We start from the raw sequence: 26,467 nt of genomic DNA, 5'->3' as shown, positions 1-26,467 counted from the left end.
AGCATCGATACGAAACGAAAAAAAAGTGACAGCAAAACTGACATTCGTGCGTGTTTTTTTAAATCTGTTACGTCTCGTGTAAATTAAGCATGAAACTCCTGCTACGCATGATAATCCACATTATGGAAATTTAAATTGGGCATTGTTTCGGCCAATAGCACAAATCAACTCAAACAGGAACAAAACAATTCAAAGAAGTCAAAAGCACTTACTCGCAGCCTGAGCTTACCGAACAGTCAATGTTGCCGGTGCACATCCTTCTCTCTCTAGACCATACGTGCTGGAGCTATTCCCCTCGTTTCCGGTTTCTTCTTTCATTCGTTCGTACTGTAGAACCCTTCCATGTGTGTGATGATTCGCGAAAAGCGCAGTATCGACTCGACGGCCAGCACACTCTTCCACTTGCTATCCCTCACCTTCTGTGTATCGCGGAAGCAACTATCCCCCATCTCTTGCGTAGTTCGTTTCGCGGAAGGTAAAGCTACCTGCTCGCACAGCTCGGACATACCGTCCTATGCCGCTCGCATTCTCGCTCTTTCTTCCTCTCTCCTCTCACTCTCTCTTTCTTTCTTTCTCGTTTTCTCCCCATCCCTCTCATTCTCACCCAATCCCTCTCTTTCTTTGTTCACCTCTCTATGTCCATTATTTACCCAACTCTCACCTCTCACCTTCCACCACCCATTTCCAGCCACCCACCACCCCACCCCACCAACTTCCTCCCACCACCCATCTACCACCACTGATGACCATTCACCCACCTCCAACCGCCCACCAACCACCACCAACCACCCACCAACCACCACGAACAGCCCACCAACCACCACGAACCGCCCATCTCCCATCTCCCATCTACTCTTTCTCACTCTTACACACACTTCTTTCTCTCACTCTTACACACACTAAGAACACAAAATTCCAACAATTACGCACAGAAGGGTCGGTTTTGTTAAGCAAGCCCAGTTTTCTGATTTTGAATTAGTAGCGACATCGAATCAGACTTCGATCGAATAAGGGTTACTTTTCGCGCGCGTGTTTGTTGGGCCATGGTCGACCCTCGGAAGGAAAATTATTATATAGGATTCAGACCTCTTTAGCTTTGACATGTCCCAAGTAACTTTCTGTGACTCTTTGCGTGCGCGTTTTGCCTAGTTGCGTTGAATAGTTCATAAGTGTTCATGTAGACTTATAATGTCCGATGGACCCAATAAATAACAAATAATAATAATAATAACCGCCTCGCCATCCATCCCGCTCTTCAGGGATAGCGAACCGCCGACCGCTTCCCTTCTAACTCCTGCAGGAGAGAGTCGCCTGATGATCTTATGCGCATGTAGAGATCCAGGTAGGACGTGCCTCCCGCAGTCGCTACCTTAATCATTGCCGGCCGCAGATTTCTTTGCTGCGATTTGTCGCTACCGTACTGCGGCCTCGAATCGGTCTTGGTTTTTGCCTTGGCGGCTGCAGTTTTTCGACTCTCGACCAGCTAACTTATAGTCCTCGTAGCCGAGTATGGGCGTCGGCTACTGCGGCTTCTGCTGCTGCTGTTGCTCCCCTGGCTGCTGCTACTGCTTACCCTCCCTGAGCAGCGCTTGCCGAGTTTCACGCTCCCAGTCCAGTTTGATGGCCAGGAGTTCAATCTTCTCGTAGAGCTCGTCGATTCTCTTGGGGAGAGACGAGATTGTATCGGGTGTGGAAGATATAGCAGCTTGCTCAGGTCTCTTGTTCGCCGACGGCACAACTGCCGGTATGGTCGAGTGACCTGCCGATTTATTGAACGGCACCGCAGTGTGAATCCGGCATGCTCGTCGATTTGAGTTGCCGTAGGTAGGAGGAAGGGGAAGGTGTCACACATTCACTTTTCGCAATCATTCCCTCTTCAAGCACTCTTTAATAAATCGTTCGCACCTGGCCGTCCATCCGCACACACACGCCCGCGGGCTTTGTGCAGCTGGTGCGACGTTCAATCTACAAAAATTCATCTTGTATGGCGTAAAGTAGGATGTGTGCGTTCGTTACGTCTCTTTGTTCTTCTCCTTCGGTATTGACTCCGCTCAATAAGTTAGGCGCATCGATGTGGTTACTGATTAATCCTGCTATGAAGAGACATTGAGCTGACTTACGGCGTGAACACTTATTTTAAAAAGCTTAGGATTTCGTTGATCAGTACGCAAAGTTTGCTTGCTGTGAGTGCATCCGCTCGCCTTTGAGTGAAACGATTTTTTTTTTGTCGGCGATTTTGTGAGATGGCCAAGTGGAACTGAGGCCAACGTCGTTTTGGCCCCCCAAATTCAAAAACGGACGAAAATGTTCAAACAATCAACAATCGTATTCAGAATTCCGCCTACCCTCCCTACTAAAAAATTCCCGTTTCTTTTGGGTCCCCCCTCGTACAAAGCCATAATGGTAAGTGGGTCGCGAAATTCCTTGGTCAGACGAAAAATTAAACCTAACAGCTTACTTAAAACATTTTCCATATGCGGCCTAAAACTGAGACGCTTGTCAAGTAACACGCCAAGATCACAGATTGTTTCCGCGCGCTCCAAAATTTGTCGCAATTGTCCACATGGTAGTCACACGAGACTTGGACCCCAGATCTTGCTAACGACGGAACACGACACTTATCGATAGACGGGGATAACGCATTACAATTACCCCAGGCACTGAATCGTCAAGATCCTTAACTGAACCATACAGCCGACCGTGCAAGGTGAGTTCTTGTCGTCATGGTTCCCGCATGTCCAGTATGCGACGTCCAAAGCACTGCGCGTGGCTGTTGCATGCCTGATGCGCAACCACAGTGGTCCAAAGAGCACGAAACGACAGAAGGGGACCTGATGCCTATGATAGGTTTCCTCTTCATAAAAAAAAGCTTACACTTACTTCTACTTCAGCATTTTCATCCACCAAATGCGCCATCTGTTCAACCGTTTGTTAGTATTTTGGTCCTCCGTCTTTTTCGATAGTCGATCCTGTTCTAACTTTTTCTTCTTCACAGGTTGCTTTGTTCTTGCAACCTCACAAGATTGTACTCCAATTCTATGGTCATGTCTCTCGACTCGCGCGGTTCAAGATCTCTTCGGGTCGGCTTTCTAGAGGGGTGATCAAAGCTTCGTACGATTTATGGAGGTTGGACAAAATAACGGCTATCAGCCAATATTCTTTTAGTGCATCTCCCAATGTAGCAAATGCAACCTGCTTCTTTCCTGTGAGCGGCCTTAGTGGCACGTTTTAAAATCTTCACTATATTTATTCCCTCTGCAGGTCTTAAGCCTAACATGCCGTCTTAAGCTTAACGTGCGGACTTAAGCTTAACGTGCGTTCGTTTTTATATTGGGCGAACGCACTTTGGACCCCACCCCCGGCTTAACCCGGAGTTGACCGCAGGCCCGAGGATTCCGTGAAATATTTCGATTCTCGTGGGACGGAGCGTTACGAGCGTTAAGCGACGGCTAGACACAGCGGGAATCGCACGAATATTCGGCAGTGGCGGGTCAGCACTGCAACCACCGTTTGAGGTTTAGCCGAATATTCTTGCCAGCCAGCGGGAATCGCGCTGGACGACGGGAAACTCCATATGAAAAAACCCGATTTCGTTCCCGCTGTGTTTAGAAAATGCAAAACTACGACCTGGCGGGAACGGATGCAGTTGCTTAATTGAAACGTTTCATGAAAAGTTTCATTCGCTTGCTACAACAATGTCGGTATAGGCAACGTATATGGATGCGGCCGATGTTGTTGGAGAGAAATCAAAATGCAAGTAGTCTTTTACGCAAAATTTTGGAGGAGGAACCCAACAACACCATTCATAAACTTTATATTTGATAATGATTCACAATTCCACTTTTACCTGCCGCCAACTTAACACTTTGTTGACGGGCGTTTTTTCCCCAAAACTAGCTGCTGTCACCGGGGCCAGCCGCTCCGGTAACGAACGACCGATCGAAACGGATACGACGAAACGAACCAAAAACCCGAATGCTCGACTATGCAATGGTATGCGTGCAACGTACATGTCCGTCTTTCCGTCCTCAACGTTGAGTCAAAAACAGACGAAGATTTTCGTCTCCCGTCAACAAGGTGTTAACTCACGTAAACAAACTAAAACGTAAACAAAGCTTCAATTTGAAAGATCGGACGAATAAGCTCGTTCTCGCTGGATATTTTGTCGAAACCGGGCTACTTTTTCCAGTTCCCGCCACCGGGAATTCCAGCCGTGTTTAAACAGCGGTTTATGCGTTCGAAACACCCATACTTGAGAGTTGGTTGGACAACTGTACGTGAATTTTGAAGGATAGCGTGGCTCGTACATGGTGTTTCCGCAGAGCTTCCCACATTTCTCTCGCTCTTGCGGAACGGATGACGTGACATGCTTGGTTGTCATCGATGGACAAACCAATGAGAGCTCTAGCCTTACCATCTTTAATGATCCATAACGATGGATTAGCATCAGGCGTATCAGGCTTCTCATGTTTCACAACGTCGATCAATCCTTCCTTGGTCAGCAACAACTCCAGTCGAAATCGCCAGATTTCATAATTGAAATCATCCATCTTTTGAATCGAGATATTCGTGTCCACCATTATTCCACCACTATTTTATTTTCACAGATAGTCTAAGCGCCATCGAAGCACTTAAGTCCGTGAAAGCCCTAAAGAGCCACGACTACTTTGTGAAGAAAATTATTGAGACCCTAGTCTCCATATTTGACAAGGCCTTTCGCATATCACTTATTTGGATACCCTCTCACTGTGGAATCCCCGGCAATGAGAAGGCGGATACGTTGGCCAAAAAAGGAGTCCGGCAGGGTGCACTCTATGACCGTCCAATCTCATCCCATGAGTACCTGCGCTCCCCACAGCAACTCTGCCTAGCCCGCTGGCAGAGCATGTAGGATGCGGACGAGCTGGGGCGCTTCCTGTACTCGATCTCCCCAAAGGTCTCTTTGCGGTCCTGGTTTGGTGGGCTCCCTGTGGATAGGGTATTCATCCGTATGATGTCTCGGCTTATGTCGAATCATTTTGCGTTGGGTGCTCATCTACAGCGTATAAATCTGGCGACGACAAAAGTCTGCGGCTGTGGTTTCGGATTCCATGATGTGGACCACCTTCTTTGGTCCTGCGTGGAGCTCGAGACCGCACGACCAGCTCTGTGGGGTGAGACCGAGAGGATCGGCCGACGGCCGGGTACTCCAATACGCGACATATTGGCGAGCAGGGACATCGCGTTCATGAGGATAATATACCGCTATGCAAGAGACACCGGCTTGGTCCTATGATTCCCATCCCTTATTCCTCCCAAACCCTATCCCTTCCCCAGCCCAAGTTGTGTAATTTCGTACAGCCTTACATGTCCTGTGTCTAATTAGATCTGTCCCACGGAGACCAGACCGGTTTGTGGAGTCACATAGAGCAGGGAGTATCGCCGTACCATAGGGAGGCAGACTTGTGCGTTGTTGTCTGGGTTTTTATCTGTTTTTTTTCTGGTTCTTTTTCCTTTGGTTTTATCCGTAGGATATTCGTAATTCGGCTGACCTGAAATAGGCGAGGGCAGAAGGAGCGCTGCCAGTGACAAAAGGCGCAAATCAGCCGCCAAGAAGCTCCGTACCCGGTTCATACATACCCACCCCCGGATTCCCACACACCATCCCAGCAATAGAAAAACCGACGCACCTCATCACACCACATACTGCAATAGTAAATCAACACACACCAACCCCGCACATGAGTTATAACAACCGAGAAAGCCCGGGATAAGGCCTAACCGTAGGGAGGAAATGCCCTAACCAGAGCATGTTGGCTCTAACAATACGGCAGCGTTTGTCATACCCCAATAAATAAATAAAAATAATAAAGTTTCATTTCACATTGGTGCTAACAGATTTCGTTTTTCACTATAAATTTGTCCGGCTTTCGACAATATCCGCTCGCACGGATCAGATGACGCTTGAATACAAAAAAAATGTTTCACTGTTTTAAATAGTTCTGGAAAATTGAACGCTTCTCGTTTCCACAATTATTATTATTATTATTATTATTTTATTTTCAAATTGTTTGCCATGTACGCTATACAAAGTCCGAGATGCTTAGAAATTAAACGGATGGACAAACATGGGCGAAGGGAGTAAAAAGGGACAGGGGCCGAAGAAAGGGAATTAGGAGACAATCCAAGAAGGTCTTCCTCAAATTGCAACCGCGGCGCTAGCAAAAATAGCTAGCTCTGCCACCGCTACACTCCCTCTATCGGTTGTTTCTACATTTTTGTTGATATTACTGAGAAAAAAATGAATCTGTGCCAACTTGACTTCTAATTACAGGTTGTTCCGTGGTGGTTACTGTATAAAAAAATGTTCGGAATTAAAATCCATGAATTTTTAACTCAACACAACAAATGGTTAATTTGAGGTTTTTGCTTTGAACACAAATATATTTCATGATAATTTAGTTTACTAGTTTAGTCCAGCTTCGCCATATCTATTTCGATTGGGCGCATCTCTCTTGCTTTTGCTCGACTGATCGGCTGTCGTAGCCCTTGGAGGTTCAATCGCCGTTTGGCAAATCGAAGTTTTCTCATGAAAAACTGCTCCATTAAACGGTCGGTTAAAAAGCAGCTGTTATCAGAGCCCAACTCACGGAACAGGTTTCATTGAGGCTTTGCTTCAATGGTTTGTTTGAAAACCTACACCCGTTCAACTACATTCTGCAAACAAATGCTTCGAAAATACTATGTCGATTCCGTAATGCATTAGCATGTTTCCATGCACTGCACCGGAACAAACACGCCGGAACTGCTCGTCGCTACCTAGGCGAAGATCAAACGCATCGAGTTCAGCCTGGTTTTGAAGAGGGCTAAATTTGAAAGGCACTTTCACACCTCTTGAGGGCCCAACACCAAGTACTTCAAGAGCGAACTCAAAAGATGTACGCATGCGATTTTGTTCCGCGAGAACACCGTCAAGCTTCTTTTCAAGCGCTTGCGTGTTACACGATGTCGAATGCAATCTTGGTGGAGATGCCTCGCGATCTGTAGTTCCTACAGATGCTGAATCGGGTTGTATAGGAGAGGATAGCTGGTGTACTGGATGTGTGTGAGGATAGTGTCGTGATCTCTGCGAAACATTTCTATAATTTTATCTTTTTCTCGCTTCTTTTCTTTTTTAAATCTCAACCGCTCAAGTTAATTTCTATCACAAGACTGCTCTTAGTTTGTTCTCGTTACAGTATATATGCTTTTTCTTCCTTTGTTCCAAACGCAGATCCATCTCCTTTCTAGTAGGTTAAATTTTCCGTTCATCCAAATTTTCCACTCATCCATCCGTCCGTTTCGTGCAATTATTTCATTTCTATCTGATCTTAGCTCAATCCCTACAGATAACTGGTGTACTTTCTTCTTCTGTGGGAAGTTCAAGGTGTTTATCTATTTGTGTGAGGTGGAAGATGTGTGTGCCACTAAAGCTGGTGTACTATTATCGGCAGAGGCAAGCTCGTAGTGTATATCGGTATCGGTAGTATATGCTGAAGGTGGTATGCTATTGGTATTGACCAGGCGTAGTGTTGTGCTCACTGCGTTAAATTTTGAATTTTTATATAGATCAAGCACGATTGGAGCTGGTTGTTCTCAATGCCTTGATTCATCATTTGTTCTTGAAGAGACTGAAATTTAAAAAAGTAGTATGTTATAAATATGTGTCAAGTAGCTCTTTGCATTGAGCAGAGCAGAGCGAGCCACCTAGCTCAGCCACTCAGTTTGCTACTGAGCTGAGCTGTTGCTGCTGAGCTTGCTCACCTACTGAGCTTGCCCAACTAACAATTGACAAGCATCTTTAGAACATTCTGTCAGATCTTTAGAATGTTTTTCCACCTTCCAATAAACCACTACATTAGGAACTGTAACCCAGCCGTCCAACCTATTAGAAGAAGAAGTATTGTTGTTCTACTTACGTGTGTGTTGCTGATTGCTGCTTCTGAGGTTCGAACTGCACGGTACAAGAAGAGGTATGTTGTTGTCGGTTCATCAAACCACATGAGCCACGCTCCGCTTCGACGACTGGTAGTTTAAATGCTCAATATATGCTTGGTCTAACCATTACCTGTTTTGTAATTGTATTATAATATATTCAATCCATTCAATAGGGATACCAAGAAACAACCAGAAGCACCCGTTGACTGGAAAAGTAGCCATTCCAACCAAATACAAAATCAAAATAATGTTACACCAAGCACCGACGTGCATCCTCATCAAATACCCAAATTTCAGTACAGCAGACGCCCGTAGGAAACCTAGACCCAAATGATAAAAAAAATAATTTGTTGGCTGCTCATAACGAATTGGAACGGAAAGTAAAGGATTTAGATGCGAAACAAGCTGTTTTGAAATCTACTGTGCATCAGCAGGGTAGGACAATAGCCCTCCAACGAACGATGCACGAACTGGCCCTCCCACAGGGAAATTTGGGGGGTGCTAGTACCGTTCGTAGCACTTTTGAGTACAAACCTATGGAGTCTCCAGAACAACTCCAAGCCCTCGAAAGCAAACTGATAGCAGATGTTTAGAAGCGACATGACGAATTGGCTTTGTTCGACGATTAGGGCAAACGATCGGGAGTTATTTACAACATGTAGTTGGACAAAACTGGCCTAAAATTTCAATATCTATATTTCAAGTGAAGCGAGTTATGCAGAGGAAGCTAAAAAATGCTAAAACGCGTTTAGAACTAAAGGGCACCAGAAAAACCTGCTGCAGGATCATTAGGTTTAAGCCATAGTTTATTATTAGTAGTTTTGATAGTTTTTTTGATCTGCATTTTGTTTTGAGAATTTCCTGTGAATTAATGTGAACTTTTTGTGATTTTTTTGCTTGTGTACTCTACTTTTTTATGTATATAAATAATTCATGTTCCTTTTAAAATAAAAACAATTCTAGTGGCAAATTCGAATTGAAACCAAATTTCCATGAAGAAAGCGAAAAACAGTATTTTGTTTTTCTTATGTATGTCGGAATACCTTACATGTATCACATTTATACGAGGGTTGCCTTTTAAATTTCGGGATTTGGAAAAACTGGTGATGCAATCTGTTAATAAACAATTTTATCGTAAAGTTTGACGTTTTTGAGGTTATCCGTACTCAAAACGTTTTGACATACGAGCGCTATTTGTGTTGTTAAAAAAATGTTTAAAGTTTCAATCGACACGAGTCTTTTTTGAGAGATCTTCGCTTCTTCTGGTGTTGAAAAACGTTGAATTTTCAGTTTATTTTTTACGTACGGGAATTAAAAGAAGTCATTTGGTGCTAGATCCAGGACTATATGGCGGATGACTCATCAAATCGATGTTTTGAGTACTCAAAAATGCAGTTGTTTGAGCCGATGTGTGAGAGCTCGCATTGTCGTGGTGATGGGTGATCCGTCGACAACGGTTGAATTTCCTGATTTCTTGGAAGACAACTGGCAAACAAATTGTTGTGTACCACTCAGAATAGACTGTTGTGCGTTGTTCTAGAGGTTTGGTTGCGATATATCCAGTTTTTCCGAAAAAACATGCGACCATTTGCTTGGAAGTGCTTCGTGCGTGAACAACTTTGGTTGGATTCGACTCATCTTGAAACTCCCATACAGCCGGTTGCAGTTTAGTTTCTGGCTCATTCACGTAAATCCACGACTCCTCACCTGTCACGATATTAAAGACGAGTTTTGAAGCACCACAATCGTATTTTTCGAGCATTTCTTCCGATCAATCGACACGAGTCTTTTTTTGAGAGATTGACAAATTGTGTGGAATCCAACACGAACAAATTTTTTTGACAGTTAAATGTTCATGATATATTAAGTATATGCTGGTCCCAGTAATACCTAAGGTTGTCTCTATCTCACAAAAAGTCACATGACGATCTTGCAATATCCGTTCAAGCACAGCATCAATGTTTTTCAGAACAACAACTGATTTTGGACGACCTTCACGAAATTCATCTTGGAGTGAACTCCGATCACGATTTAATTCTCCAAACCATCAATAAATACTGATCATTGATGGAGCTTCATCGTCAAAAGTTGAATTAAGTTCATTCATGCACAACTGCTGTGTCAATTCACGTCGAAAGTTGCAAAAAATAATCGCACGAAAATGTCCACGACCCAATTCCACAATTTGGTGGACATTGACACTTTTAAAATTTTTTTAACAACACAAATAGCGCTCGTATTTCAACACGTTCTGAGTATGTATAACCTCAAAAACGTCAAACTTTACGATAAAATTGTTAGTTGGTAGATTGCATCACCAGTTTTTCCAAATCCCGAAACTTAAAAGGCAACCTACGTATTATTCTTTCGGTAGTTTGATGTTTTCCTGAACTTTGTGCTTGAACTTGAAACTTATTCCACGAACGTATGAGGTAAAGGAACAAATAGATGTTGACCCTCTTCATCTACTTGGTGGCCGCAAGCTTGCATTTAATGTCTCTGGCATCTACTTTTATATTGGTTCCCCGCAGTGAGGTCACCAATCCGAGACAAATATTTAAGCCAGTACCCAGCGGGCATTGTTGAGCATCATTTGCCTTGCAACGCTACACATTTTTGCTAATCTTTTGCTAATCGGTGATAAAAGATAAGCAAAAGATTAGCAAAATATGAGTGCCCGAATCGTGACGTCACCAAGCCGGTTCAGCATTGTGACGTCACTACAGCGGGTGTTCATTCGCCCCTCTCCCCTTCCTCCTTTCTTTCATTCCCCACATCCGTTACGTCAATTCTTTCGATAATAATTTAACGAACGTGAACATTTAAATTCAACGTTATTTTCGTTGAATAAATATTTATTTACATAACAAAGCCATTTGTGTACGCTGCAAAGAAACAAATTTGAAGATAAGAATTGATATTAAATTATGAAAACAAATTGTAACAACAATAACATAAATAACAGAAAAAACATAAATTTGACCAAGTGTTGAAAACATCTCCCTTTACGTCGGTTATTGAACCAATTAATATGCGTAAAGGGAGATGTTTTCAACACTTGGTCTATGGTGTTCACTGGATGTTTTCAGAGCGGTTTGAGGAAAAGTGGGGTAAGCAGCTGAATAAATAACGAAATAATACAAATATTAAGCTAAATAAGTTTTTAAAATATGTAAAGCAATGTCATTTGCAAAACAATGACATTAAAACACAATTTGAGCAGCTTATCCCTTTTATCAGTCAAACATACTTACTTACTGATATTTTCACTGCACTGTTTATGATTAATACTTACTTATTGACATGTTCACTGCAATTTCGATGATTCATACTTACTTGTTATTATTTTCACTGTAATTTTGATGATCCGGCCAGGCTGTTACGGGTTAGGAGAATCGTAGAGCACGGATTGTTGCTTACGTTTACCACCTTATTTTGTGCACGGATCCCATGTAGTCCAAGTACCTATCGAACATACTTACCTTATTTACCCACTTAGAACGTTATAAACACTATAATTACTTAACTTTCTTCACTTTTCACTTCAATCTATCCAGATCGATTGTCTTCGATCGATTGTAAAATATAAACAACGTGGAGCTGTCAATTAAGTCGAGCGTTCTATAACAGTGTTTACATTGATGAAATGAGGTTGTGCAACATCAAGTTGTTTTTAAATAGTTTTACTGGTAAAATGAAAGAATCTTGAAATTAAAACATGAAATTGAGTTGGTTACATATAAATTGACAAACATTTTTTATCTATGAAGCGACAATCGATTGAAAATAAGCTTTTATAGCTAGAACATAGAATTTCTTTCAATATAGTCTACGTTGGCAAGCGGGAAAATGCTTAAGAAATTCTAAGTATTGTCCAGTCCGTTTGGTTTGCTAGTTTCAGTGCGTGTATTCTGTCCGTGATAGAAATTGTATGTTTGTTTGGTGTTTGTCATCTGTTTTATAAATCTGGCAAGGTAAGTTAAATATTCATGAATATTGCGTATAGTATACTTAATTTTAGAATTACAGCAGAACATGGAGACACCCAATGTTACGGCAAATAATCAATTGCTAGAAATGCAATCCATTTCCGAGCGTGTGGATATGAACCTGCGGCATACATTTATTTTGACGAAAGTTGTCCGAGGGATGAAAGATGTGCTGGACCAAAGGCCCCCACAGGTGGTAGCATCTCAGCAACCCCCAATAACTTTGGAGGCAGTGCAAAGCAAAGAAGAGCTGGATGAATTAGAGTTCAATCTTGGCAATGTTGAACGATTTCAAGAGGTTCTGCAAAGAATGCAGACTCTTATAGTTAAAACGGAGCCAAAGCAAAGGATGCATGAGGCAGTGCAGCTTCTTTTCAATAAGCAATTTCTAGCCGGATGTAGCTGGTGTGGCGGCGGCCGGCCTGTAAAAATAATTTGATTTAATATTTATTTTAACATACTAAGTCTATGCATGCAGAAGATTGAGAAGCCCAAACAGACGCTTAAGGATCCTCAAACTTTTGCATACACTTCACGTTTTATTTATGAATGGAAAAATCCTTTTTAAATTGTCATCACCAGCCTCATAGTCATTTCAGTAACACCTAAACATAGTAAAGTTTAGGGCCTTTGAAACAAAGTTAAAAATGTATGTTAAATATATGAATACACGAAGGAACCTGAAACATTTCGTTATGTAGACCATGAGAACACAGACTCCCTAGAAAAGAGGCTTGAGTAGGGCGCAGGCGATCTATCCGTTTCAGCATGGAGCCCCGCGAGGCAGCATAGTGCTAAAGGAATCAAAATATCAACTTCAGCAATGCTCTATCAGTAGCCATAAATACGGTTAAAAAGGTCATTCCACGAACATTATCGAGCACGATGATCTCTTGTTGACGTGGAAGCAACCATGCAATCCATAAAACGATCTTCTCAACGGAGTGTATGAAGCAACGGGAAAAGGGCTATGGTATCAAGAGCAATAGTAACAGGAGGATCTATTGGTGGTCTTGAAAGAGATCGTTTCGGTAAATATATCGCTGATAGTTTACATTTTATGGATTCGCACGGTACTTCCAATCTTCTTGACGGACCATTTTCTTTTATTTTATAGATAAACAAATCGGCAGATGACAGTTCTATTTGCGAATTGCCGTCTGCCCACTTTCCTTCGAAAAGCTCCGTCTTATGGTCAATCTGGTTCCCAATCAAGATGAACGAAAACAAAGAACTTTTCTTTGCCTCAAAAAATTTGATGACCTTGCCCTGGTGGGTGAAAAACCATTGATCTCTAAATTCGGGCAGCAAGGTAAAATCGGCTGTTACGTATAATCCAACCCGATTTACCATCAACATTGGATAATTTGGAGTACTATAACTGGCAGCCGTCTGGATAGAATCTCTGGCTTGCACCCTGGCTGCCACTTGCTCCACACACTTCGTACCCGATTTAATACAGCGTTTGATAAACTGCAAGTGGTTTTCAAAACAATAAGCTGAAAAAAATTCAAGTTGTCCGAAACTTCTCCGTACACGTGCCGGAGATTATGGACATTACTTGTCAAGTGGTAAAGACCGTATATCGTGCCGAACTCCTTTACATACTTTTCTAGGAGATTTTTCGCAAGCGGCCAATGTCGCTGATGTGCCGTGGATGCAAAACAGGTCACACCGCAGAAGTAGAGCAAGAAATGATTGTAAGCCTGTTCGTTCATGCAATCTTCCAAGCCCACAACGCTAATGTAATGCAGAAAGGACCGATATTCGGTACCCTTCCAATTGCGGACTTCATTGAGGTGCCTCATGGGGCGATGCACCTCAGAAGGAAGCCGTGTATTTTCCATAAACTTAGACACAGCTTCCTTCTGGGGGTCTGCACGTTGACTAGTCCTATCCATAGTAACTTAGGTGTTAAATTGCCGAATGTTCTTTAAACACTCGTTTGTAACCGGTATTTATTTGTATTTTTACTTTTTTATTAAACCTTTTTCATCCATTCCAATGTTAAGAATGTATATTGTTGTGCCTAGTTCCACAAAAATATCGACTTCCTTATTGATATTTTACAATAAAATATCTTGCGCGGAAGATTTTTTTATTAAACAACTACCCTAGACACATCATATAATAAACCATCGTCAACGCTGAAGTCAGAGCGTATGCGATGCCAGAAACCATGGTTTATTATACTGCTCGAAACTTTTACCCGCAGAACCCTAGGGTACGTGACAATCGTTTGTTTAGTTTTAAACCATGGTTTAATTTGACACAAATGAATGACAAATTAACGCGGTTCATCCAAAATGAACGCTAGACGGCAGATTAAACCATGGTTAAATAAACAAATCCGTATGCGATTCCACCTAATGTTTTGGACGGTGTCACTACAGGCCTTGGTCATCGCGCTAAACAGTGGTAAAAGGTGTATCTGTTCAGCCATACCAACTATCTGGGGCCGTTGGGGCTTCGTTTCTTGTTTAATGCCCATGATCTGCGCTTTCGGTCTTTGTTTCGATTACCCTCATTTCACTATCCTGTTGGAATTCCGGGGCTAAACCCCCCCGGATGTTTTCCATTCTGTTGTTAGCTGACGGGAACGTCAGCTTGACCTTTTGTTTGGGTTTTTGTATCGGTGTTTTTGTTGTTTGATCTGCTAAAGTCTTGGTGCACACGACTGTCCGATGTGCACCTTTCTTCCGCAGTACCTACACTCCGGCTCCTGTCCGAGGTACTTAATTTTTATTTTGCTGTCTTTGTTTATGATTAGCGTTTGTGGGATTTATTTTTTTACAATCATCTGCACTGCATATTCCCCCGTCTTTGTAGGGAATAGGCATTGTTTGCCCCACATTAGAGCCTCCATCTCTTTAATCTCACCGTACGCACCCAGGACTTTATTCAGCTCTTCCTCGGTAACCTCGTCCGGGGCGTCACTGATGTTTACTTCTACTGCCCCATCAGCCAAGGATAACGGAATTACGTAGGTCTCTCATGTGATCGTCATGGTTGTACCCTGGCCCCCTTAGACCGCCCTGTTCGCGATGTCCAGGTTGGTAACCTTGACATATGATACCGGGTCGAGTTTGCAGCATTGTAACATGACTACTTCGCCCTGCCCTAGTCCTAGCTGGGTTGCCACCATCCCTTGAATCATCTGGAAGGGTGGTTTCGGGACGTTGGCCAGGTTAATTTTTATGGTGTTGACGCGGATGCTCATTTTCGTTTCGGCGGTGTTTTGTGAGATGGAAGGTAGTGGATTTGTGACATAGAATGTAGTGGGTTTGTGTTAATGTGTGTGGGTTTACCCCTCTCCCATTTTGTCGTGCCTCCATTTTTCGTTTAAACTCTTCTATAATACTCTCTGCACACCCTACGCTTATAATCTGTAGCATTTGGTAAGTTATTTTGTCCACTCCTGTCCACTTTTGTCCATTTCTATTTTTTGAAATTATGGTGCTACATTTCTCCCAGTCCAGAATTTTATCATCATGGTTCAGGAGCGGCGCTTGGACCGTCCTAGCTTTTTTCTCTGGAAAGTGTTGCTGCTTCTACTTCTTCGCCATCTCCATGCTGCTATGCACTACATTTTCACTGTTGCTCCTATTTTTTCCGGTGTATTTGGCTACAGGCTGCCACAGCTCCCTGCACGAGGTCTGTCCATCCTTATCCAGCCATTTTTCAAAAAAATTGAGATACCTAAAACGTGTCACTCGTTTTTTTAGTTTTATATGATTATCCAGGCTCTGGTACTCATCGTAGGCCTTGTGGGCCTTTTTTTTCTCCTCCCATGCCTTCTACACTTCTTTACTTCACCATGGCTTTGGACTAAACCTAGTTTTTTTTGGCGTTGTTATTCATAATTCTAATAATATCTTTGGTAACTGAGTCTAGGGTGGGGTCCTGAGATACACTCATGCACTGCATCCGTGCGGCCATTCTTTTCGTGTTCACTATTACAGTCAGGTTGTCCTTCGATGGTTCTTTTTCCCGCGGTCTGGGCAAATAAAAGTGTCCTCCTTGTTGTGTAGCAACATGAGGTCTGTATCGTTGATTTCCTCCAGTAGTAACCTCCCCCTAGCGTCCGAGTACGTGTTGCCCCACGCCATGTGGTAGGCATTGACATTCCCCGTTAAAATTGATGTCTTGCCTTGTCTTTTCGATGCTGGCTACTATTTTGCGTATTCAATATTGCTATCTAGGTTTTTGGACTCACGTAAAGCAACAAAACCATCTTGTCTAATTCCCTTACATAAACTGTTGTTATTTGTACTTGATTGTTGGAGCTTGCTTCTCCTGGACGTCTTTCCAGTTTGTTGCATTTTTTATCGCTATGGCAGTGCCCCCATTGGGGTGAGCATGGCGCAGCGGTAGCGCGAGGAAACACCACACCACAGGTGTGGGATCGAATCTTGAGTTTGGCACCCTCCGGTATTACGAACGGCTGACCACCGATCTATAATATACCGTCTTTCGGTCACACAAACCCTCTTCGGAGAGAGGCCTTGTCCCACTAGGGGATTTCGTGCCACATAAAAAAAAAAAAAAAATTCTTCTGTGTGCGCTGTTAGGCTACATTTGGCACAGGTTCTTTCGCCTCTGCACCATTTCTTTGTGTGTCTTATTTTCATACAGTTGGTGCATCTCATGGGTCTTGGGATGTTCCACCTTGACGGGATACAGCCCAAAGTCCCCCTTTCTCGGTATACGTGCTAATTTGAATGTTAGTATGGCCGTCTTAGTGTTCACCACTTCCCCTACTCGGTTATGGAGACCATTATGGAGACCTCCGTTACATTCTGGTTTGCTAATCCCTCTACCACCTCCCTTATCGCTTAGGAAGAGAATGTAATCGCACCTGATAAGCCCTTTGACCACGTTTAGCGTAGGGTGTTCCCTTACGCTCACCGTGTTGCTTCCGTTGCCGTACGGGATCGAGCTAATCTTCATTAGTTTCAGAACCTGCCTTTTTTCACTCTAACCAACATTTTGCCATTTCTCAGCCGTCTTGCTTCTACAGGCTTGTCCTCCAGAACATTATCGTATTTTTTTTGCCAAGATAACAGGGTTTGCGTTTGATAGGTCCTTGCCGGGTGTCGTCAACTCCATTAGTATGAACTGCTCATTCTCGTATATTGTGTCCTCATCGCTGAAATTCATCGTCTGTTTCCTTTTTTTTTTACTTTTGTTGGCTCTACTAGTAAGGTAAAACCATTTTTTTTAGGGTTTCCCCTTCGGGATCTTCCACCCCCATCTCCCTCACCAGTCACCCACTACTATCGGTTTTTCTACCACTTGTTCCTCGCTATTCTCTTATCATACTCGCGTCCACATGTCCTTTTTTCTCTTTTACACGACCAGAAACCTTTGTTCACTATCCGATCTCTCTCATTACTCGTACCGGACATCTACTCGACTCGCTCAGCCTCGCTGGATTGCAACAGATCAATAGTAACCACAACACACATGGCTCCATCCTTGATTTGGTTCTGGAGGACTCTCCTATCATAGCGAATGGCTTTGATATCACTGCTTCTATTGACTGTTAAGTCGAACAAGATTATTATTATGATTATTTTATTACACATTGTTTGCCGCAAGGACTTTACAATAGTTTGATTACACGAAAAATATAGTTTTTTTTTATAGAGAGGAAACCTATCACAGGCATCAGGTCCCCTTCTGTCATGGGTCCCTGATAGTTCCGGATTCTTACCGACTAAAACCTCGCCCTACTCAAAAGACTCCTGGATCCCCCTCCGCAGTCTTGGTGTGAACCATTGCCTACGGACAGGGCACGTACACCAGGGTCCGTTAATTTGCAATAATGCACTTCTGGTAGACTGAAGGCTCTGCCCTGCATGTTCAACGACAGAATATTAGGTACAAGGTGTTATGCCAAGCCCTGTTACGTACGCTCTTTGTGACTTTGATGCAGGATACTCCGGGGGTGGCAGCTACCGCTCACTGCATGCGCCTACTTGTAGCACCACGCAACCCGCTCGGTGGAGGTAATAGTCGTTCCTGGTGCAAGCCCGTTCTTAGTTGCTGTTATGTTAACGTCTCAATTAGTGGTTCTAAGACCATCTCCCTGGTGTTGCAGCGCGACGAGTTAGCGCCCAGACGTGATCGCCATGGAGATCGCCTCCAGCTCGACGTCTGGTGTTGCCGCGAGCAGCATGCGCACGCCGGGTTGGGACAGCCGCTGTTGTCCTAGCAGTCACGTCTGGCGTAGATGACGTAACGGACGCCCGATTGGCCCGTTCCTCGTTCCAATCCCGCTGTAGCAGCCTTGTCACCCTCATGGTGGCCTCGACTATCCTGCTCCACTCCTCCTGGCCGCTTAGAGGATGCGACATGAGGTTGTCCGGAGCTACCGCGTTACTCTCGCCTTCCCCAAGCAGCCTACGAAGGATTTCCGAAAACCTGGGGCACCTGAATATAGCATGCTCCACCGTTTCCGGAACTTCGGGGCACCGCGAGCAGTGCGGGGACGACGTGAACCCCTTGCGACACAGGTAGTCTCTGAAGAAGCCGTGACCGGATAGTATCTGCGCCAGATGGAAGTTCACGTTCCATGTTTACGCGACTGCCATGCCGCAATGTCCGCAAAATCGTTATACTAATGAGCAAAGCATTCAAACAAATTTAGTCAAACGTGCTTACTCTTCAAAGTCTAATTAGCTGTGCCTGCAAACTATTCCTGCTTCATATAATAATTGATATTAATCGATTAACATTCGCAGAACGATATTACACCCGTTTCCACTTAAGGTGGAAGCGCGCCCGACTTCTGTGCAATAGCGAGCTACAACGGTGGAAACGCGAGTATCAACGGTGGTACGGCGCGCATGATGACTGAATCTCGTTTGACTACTGTTGAAATGCGGACACGGACTGTTGGAGGGACTCAAATTTTCGCTAGCTTTATTAAGAGCAATTCCTGACGCAGTATTCAAAACATCCGCTACCTCTCACTTTTACAGATCTTATGCAGAAATATACCGGCCGTCAGAATTGTACATCTTGCTCATCGGTCCGGTAGTACAGGAAGTTCTGCTTTCGATTGACGGGGAGAAAATATATCGTCAATTCTTTCATCACGCCAAAGACAAGAATTTTACGGCACGGAATCGGCACCATTCTTAGCAACACGAACATTGAAGCAGATTGCAAACGATCATGGGGAGCCCTACCCACGTGCAGTTAGTCCTGTATTCCATGATTTCTATGTGGATGATCTACTAACCGGTGCTGAAGATCTAGCGGATACAATCGAAGTAGTGACCCACGAAACACTGCACGAAGTAAAGCAAGCCAAATCAGCAGCTCAATCGGGATCCAAATAGTCGGATCAATTTGGTTGAAAATTGCTGAAGCAAAACCGAAGCTGCCGCGGCAAAAGCAAAAAATGGAGACCCGTTTCGGGGCCCTCGCTCTTTTTCTCTTCTCTCCCTTGTACACATTCTCATGGTTCGAGCTGTTACGCGGACTTGAACCGCGTTGTTTCCCCTCCGGTCTCTACGCACCTACCGCAGGATCGGCTCTTTGTTAAGAACGGTGCGCTAAAGGCCCAATATGTATCTACTGCGTTGTCGTTTGTATGGACTGTATGGGAATGCATCGGTATACGCTCAACCCGCTCTAGCCATGTAAACCTCTCGCGGAGCGAATGCATATGGCCACCGCGTTTCGGTTTTTGCTCTTCATTTAGCGATCGCTTGCGTTGCGTACGTATGAATGAATGACCGCTCGCGCTGGGTATTCGACCGCTCGTGCTGGGTCTACGATTGCTCGCGCTGGATATTCGATCGCTCACGCTGGGTCTTCGCGCAGGGCATTTAAACTTCGTATCGTATTGCAATGCGCATGCGCACTGTGATGACTGAGATTGGAACTAACATTCCACAAATTAGTTTTGTGAGGATTGTGGAACTAACATTCCACAAATTACGTTTTCTCTAGTCAAACGGTGCTGTAAAACCGAAGGGTTTACATCGCGAGTAGAGGTTCAAAGTTACCCGGTCGTGTTGATAAGTGTTGCGTCGCGAATTCGGTGTTATTCGTACGGTGTTATAAACCCAAAGGGTCGCGAGTCGCCGGTCCAATGGAGAACACTCAAGACCCAAATAACCTTTTGCGTGCTTTAACCTCGCGATGAGTTGATATCCGTTCAAAAATCGAGGGTTCTCCGTTCAACGGATAGTTGTGACAATAGCAGCGGCATCCGTGCAATTTTTGAGAGGTGAGCGCGCGAGAGCCCCAGACCCGAGAGTTACTTCCGAGAGATTTTTTCTTTCGCTTCTACGCGCGGCTGTGACGTCACAGCCCTTGCGCGAATGAATACACTGGACGAAATTTGTTGTTGCGTTTTCACCTTTTTATTTCTCGATTCCTTGTGAATCCAATAACACCGAAAACTAAGTTAACGTCGATAATCCATCAAGAACAGCATACACACTATACAATAAACTATTTCGTATGAAATATACACACTTCACTGCAGAGCTTACGACGACGAGCGACGGATGCACGCAGCGACGGATGCACGCAGTGACTGAGACACACGCACAACGCGATGTGCCGCAATGGAAAAATGTTGAGCTCGGTGCGCTCCTCGTGTACGGGAGCGAGTGCAATGCAGGGTGCGCGCGTTCGATCACCCAAATAAGATCTCTCCATCGAAAAATCCGAGAGTGGGATCGAAAAATTTGACTAAGTTCGCGAGCAACGGGTCTTCGCCTCTATCGCGGCATCTGCGCACGGCAATCATCGAAGGTGGCATCGCAAAAATCGGCTAAGTCCGAGAGAGCTGGTTTTTTTGTATGGAGTTTTCTCTGGCATGCTCAATTTTCAAAAAGAACCCATCCCAGGCTGGTTGGGGATACACATAGTGACGCGGGTTCAGATGGAAGCGCGAGCGCAGCGTCGCCATCGCGCGCAAAACCTTCGATCGTTGATCGCGAATTGGAGCTGGCGCGGAAACGCTTCGCGCTGGAGAGACGGGCGTTCGAGATCGATATCTCGAAACGGGAGCTGGAGCTGGAGGAGCTCGCCATCGCGATCGAACGAGGTTTGGTCCAAGGCGTGCCGGCCAAATTTACTGCTCTGAGTGATCAGCAGCCCGAATACGCGATTGCGCCAGGCCACTCGTCGAGCCTGTACACTGCTCCGAGTGCGCGACCAGCCGAAGCCGCGATGGCGCCGAGCCGCCCGTCGAACATTCACCCCGCTCCGGGTGAACGACCTACCGTAGGTCATGGTACTGCGGGTGTCATGGCCGCGAGCACAAGTTGGCGTCACTCGGTGGCACCAGTACCAAATCAGCTGGATTACCAGGAACGTCAGTTCCAAGAATATGCGCGATGGCGGCAATACTTGGATGACTTCCACCATTCCCGTGCCGGTCGAAGCCATCCTGCCACCAGCGAGCGGCACGACGCGATGGCGGCTCCGGCTGCGGGAAATGGTGGGCCGTCGAGCACCGTGAGAGAACCGTCACACTGCACACGTGAGCTGAACGTGACACAGAAGGCGGCCAGGCAGATCACGGATGATCTCCCAACGTCTTCGGGGGACATCACGCAATGGCCGATGTTTATTTCGAACTTCGAAACATCCACCGAAGTTTGTGGATTTTCGGACGTCGAAAATATTTTCCGGCTTCAAAAGGCCCTCAAAGGACCGGCTTACGAGGCGGTGGGGAAGCTTCTTTTCTACCCGGAAGGCCTGCACGAGGCGATGAGCGTGTTGCGCGAGGAGTTCGGTCGGACGGACCTTATAATTAAGGCGCTGATCGACAAGGTGCGAAGGATGCCTGGGCCAAGGGTGGAGCGTTTGGAGACTGTCGCAACGTACGGAAAAGCAGTGCGAAACATGTGCGCAACCATTCGTATCTCTGGGCTAAAGGATTACGAATGTAATATCGCACTGCTGAAGGAGCTGACGGAGAAGCTTCCCCCTACGTTACGGCTTCAATGGGCGCAAACGAAGGAGTTCCTACCGGAAGTGTCGCTGACGGAATTCGGTAAGTGGATTGCGGGAGTGGCCAAGGCTGTGAGCGGCGAAATCTCCACTATTCCCAGCAGCAGGATGCCGGACCGCCCGAGGACGGAAGCAGCTCCTCCGCGCAACAACGTGAACCGCGGGCAACAACCGGCGCAGCGACAACCATGGATCAACTACCACACCGCGGAAACCCGGAAGGATGGCCCCTGCGTAGTGTGCAGTGGAGAGTGCCAGTCGTTGCCCAACCAGCCTGGGATGGGTTCTTTTTGAAAATTGAGCATGCCAGAGAAAACTCCATACAAAAAAATCAGCTCTCTCGGACTTAGCCGATTTTTGCGATGCCACCTTCGATGATTGCCGTGCGCAGATGCCGCGATAGAGGCGAAGACCCGTCGCTCGCGAACTTAGTCAAATTTTTCGATCCCACTCTCGGATTTTTCGATGGAGAGATCTTATTTGGGTGATCGAACGCGCGCACCCTGCATTGCACTCGCTCCCGTACACGAGGAGCGCACCGAGCTCAACATTTTTCCATTGCGGCACATCGCGTTGTGCGTGTGTCTCAGTCACTGCGTGCATCCGTCGCTGCGTGCATCCGTCGCTCGTCGTCGTAAGCTCTGCAGTGAAGTGTGTATATTTCATACGAAATAGTTTATTGTATAGTGTGTATGCTGTTCTTGATGGATTATCGACGTTAACTTAGTTTTCGGTGTTATTGGATTCACAAGGAATCGAGAAATAAAAAGGTGAAAACGCAACAACAAATTTCGTCCAGTGTATTCATTCGCGCAAGGGCTGTGACGTCACAGCCGCGCGTAGAAGCGAAAGAAAAAATCTCTCGGAAGTAACTCTCGGGTCTGGGGCTCTCGCGCGCTCACCTCTCAAAAATTGCACGGATGCCGCTGCTATTGTCACAACTATCCGTTGAACGGAGAACCCTCGATTTTTGAACGGATATCAACTCATCGCGAGGTTAAAGCACGCAAAAGGTTATTTGGGTGGTGCTTTGTAGCGGTTTTCTTCTTTTTTCTGGTGAAGGAAAGAGCACTGTGCCAAAGGTGCTTACGCAGGCACAAGAAAACATGCCGCGTGCGGGACACTTGTGGCGAGAACGGGTGTCGCGGAATACATCACCGGCTGCTGCATTACGGCGGCAGCGGCAGCAACACGCACACGCGGGACAAACACTACCGGATTCGCGCACACCACTACCATAATAAACGAGCCGGGACGCGCACATTAACGGCACTAACACCTTGTTTCGGTATGTACCCGTTGTAGTATATGGTACTGGTGGAAAGAAGGTAAACACGTTCGCCTTCTTCGATGATGGAGCATCATCGACATTTGCCGATCGTTCGTTGATCGATGAGTTGGGGTTGGTTGGGGTGCCGCATCCGTTATATTTGAAGATGACAGGAGACAGTGTGAGGCAGGAGGATGAATCATTGGAGGTAAAGATGATCATTTCGGGAGTCCATCCCCGGCTACACAAAGTTTGTATTTGTATTTGTATTTCAATATATCGGCCTCGCAGGGCTACATATAGAACTTACGACTAGAACCTAACATAACGACATAACATTAATAAAAAGCATCTAACCTAACATAGACGCCTATAGCATAGAACACCGATCTCAAGGCTTAAGGAACAGAAAGAGGAAGGGATTGGAAAAACTAAATGACTGAGTGTTTGAAGTGGACAGAGGAACGATTGAAGTCAAACAAGTGAGAAAAGCGGTTAAAGGCTGCCAAACTTTTTTGATAACGGATCAGTCGCACCGTAGTTCGTTAGACGCTGTGGCACCGACAGCATTTCCCGCGGCCAAATAACACGCTCGGGAGCACACGCATACTCAAGGATCGATCTCACTAGGCTATTATACAGGGCTGTCAAGCACAGAGGATCGCGAATTCCACGGCCAAAATTACATATCATCCCTAACAGCCTACTAGCTGTGGAAATCAGGTCAGATATGTGCGCTCTGAAAATCAACTTGTCATCCAGGATGACCCCAAGGTCATGAATTTCCATGACACGCTTCAACACAACAGAGTTTAACATGTAGGAAAAAAATGGGGGTTGAGGGAACAGGAAAATGAAATGGTGGAACACTTATCAACACACAGGACCAGGAAGTTATCCGAACACCACTGTGCGAAGTGATCGAGAGCATGTTGCAGGTGTACAGCGGAATTAGTATCTTTCGTTTCATGGAAAATTTTAATATCATCAGCAAAAAGCAAATGATAGCAGGAGGAGAGGGAAGAACAAACATCATTGATGAACAATATAAATAGGAGAGGACCGAGCACACTACCTTGGGGAACATCCGACGAGCACAAAAACTCATAGGAGAATTCCCCAAACACAGTAACACGGCAGCTTCGGTTCGAAAGATAGGAGTCAAACCAGGCCGTGATGGCCGGTGAGAAACCCAACTTCAAAAACATAGCCAGCATTAAGGCATGGGGCAACTTGTCGAAAGTTGCCTTGAAGTCCGTCTAGACGGCATCTACTTGCAGGCCCGAATCAAGGCGACTAAGTGTATAGGAAACGAACTCAGTGAGATTGGCATAAAACCATGTTGTTCGGGGCTGATCCAAGCACTGACATCATACAACAAGGACGGGCGAATCACCGATTCAAAGACCTTACTGCATGGGGATAGCATCGAGATCCCAAGGTCCCACCTTTTTTGAAAACAGGTCTCAACCACGACCGCTTCCATCCTGCTGGAAAAATACCAGTAGCAAGAGACAGTTGAAAGAGGTGTGTAAGAGGTCTCACGAGGGCATCCCTGCACCTAACAAACATAGCAGCGGGAATTCCATCCGGACCCGGTGCAAATGACTGTTTCAGGTTCGCTAACACAAGACCAACCTGGTCCAGGTCAATCGGGAAACCATCCACTGAAATCACATTACTGGGCGTATATGTTAAACCTGGCTCCAAACTACCTGGATCCAGGATTGCTGGCTCAAATACGCTCGAGATGTGATCAGCAAACAGAGAGCAGATTCTACCAGGGCTATTAGCGACCACGTCACCCAACGACATGCTACTTGGGAAACCACTATTAATCCTCAAAGATTTGATGTGTTTCCAAAATGACCGTGGGTGCAGGCGAAATTGCGATTGTAATCTGTTAACATGCTGGTCGTATCGCAGTCTGTTGTAAGCTCTAAAGGCAGCAGCAGATACTTTAAAAATCAGACGAGAGTGATCAGTACTATTGGCACGAAGTATTCTGACTGCGCGGTTTCGATCTCGCTTCAATAAGTGCCACGTTCTGTCCGACCACGGAGGACGGCGGGGAGGACAAAAAGGAGGGGAACAGGAATTCAGGGAGGACACTAAGAGATCGCTGAACATGGAAACCGCTTTATCGATGGCCGTACAATTGAACAAAAAGGACCAATCCGCGGAAGCTAAAATTTCACCTAGCCTAATGTAGTCCGTTTTATCGCCATGGAGCATCGCCAGCAGTGAAGTTAGTTTTTAACAACCTTAGGGACAGATTAAGTGGAGGGTGATGAGCATCGATTTTGATTAAAGGTTGAATCACTGGCCTAACCTCACAGAAGGAATCGGACTCGCGGTCCGTTAGAACTAGATCTAGTAAACGACCATTAACGTTAGATACAAAATTAATCTGGGACAAACGTAACATGTCAAACATACTGAGAAACGGCGCATAGCAAGACAGATAAGATGAAGGCTCGAGAAACATTGACGATAAATTAGAGACTGGTGACTAGCAACTTATCATTCAAACGCATACGTAACTTAATAACACTAATACGGTCAAGCAACGCTTCAAACGTTGGAGCATCTGACGCTAGGTACGGTGGGATATATACAACACCAATGAATATATTAAACACAGAGGTGCGAATCACCACCCATACGCACTCCAAGGATTTGCAATCCACGCTAACCAATGAGGAAGACAGAGACGTAGAACACGCAATTAGTACACCACCACCTCTGCGCCGCGTACTATTGAATGAATTCCTTCGTCTGTCAGATACCATCGCTAAGACCTGGCAATCCTTCACCGATGGCGCGAAACGGGACATGAAGATCCAAGTCAGCGATCTATCACGGGGCGCCAATAATAACGGGTCCCCAGCCAGCCAAATGAATGGAAAAATTCATGATTTACCCTTAAATTCATCAAAATCGCTCGATCTTTGGATGTATTGGGTATCTGTACACGGGCTCACACCGGTGAATTCGTTGCGGTGAACATTTTCTGGCAGACGCGGGAGCGCACAACCCGCACACACCTTTAAACAGAATAAGGCTGGTGTCATTGCTTTACCGCACGATGTTTTGTTGCACGAACGATGAGAAGTGGTGTCATTGCTCGTCCGATTCGCGTCCGATGTTTTTGACAGTTCAAGGTAAACAAACAACTAAAAAAATCCGGTGTAAAATAAATAATAACAATAATAAACAAATTTTGCTGGTAAATTAGTTTGGAGTAGAAAGGTCACAGATTACGGTC

The 26,467-nt window shown here is 45.2% G+C and overlaps 1 pseudogene; it reads right to left on the bottom strand.

Moving 5' to 3' along the window:
- Positions 1-1,562: 1,562 nt before the first annotated feature.
- Positions 1,563-13,792, bottom strand: LOC131264558 (uncharacterized; annotated as a pseudogene).
- Positions 13,793-26,467: the final 12,675 nt, after the last annotated feature.

Source organism: Anopheles coustani, chromosome 2 (genome assembly GCF_943734705.1).
Source record: "Anopheles coustani chromosome 2, idAnoCousDA_361_x.2, whole genome shotgun sequence".
Classification (NCBI taxonomy): domain Eukaryota; kingdom Metazoa; phylum Arthropoda; class Insecta; order Diptera; family Culicidae; genus Anopheles; species Anopheles coustani.
This window is presented reverse-complemented; position numbering and strand designations above follow the sequence as displayed.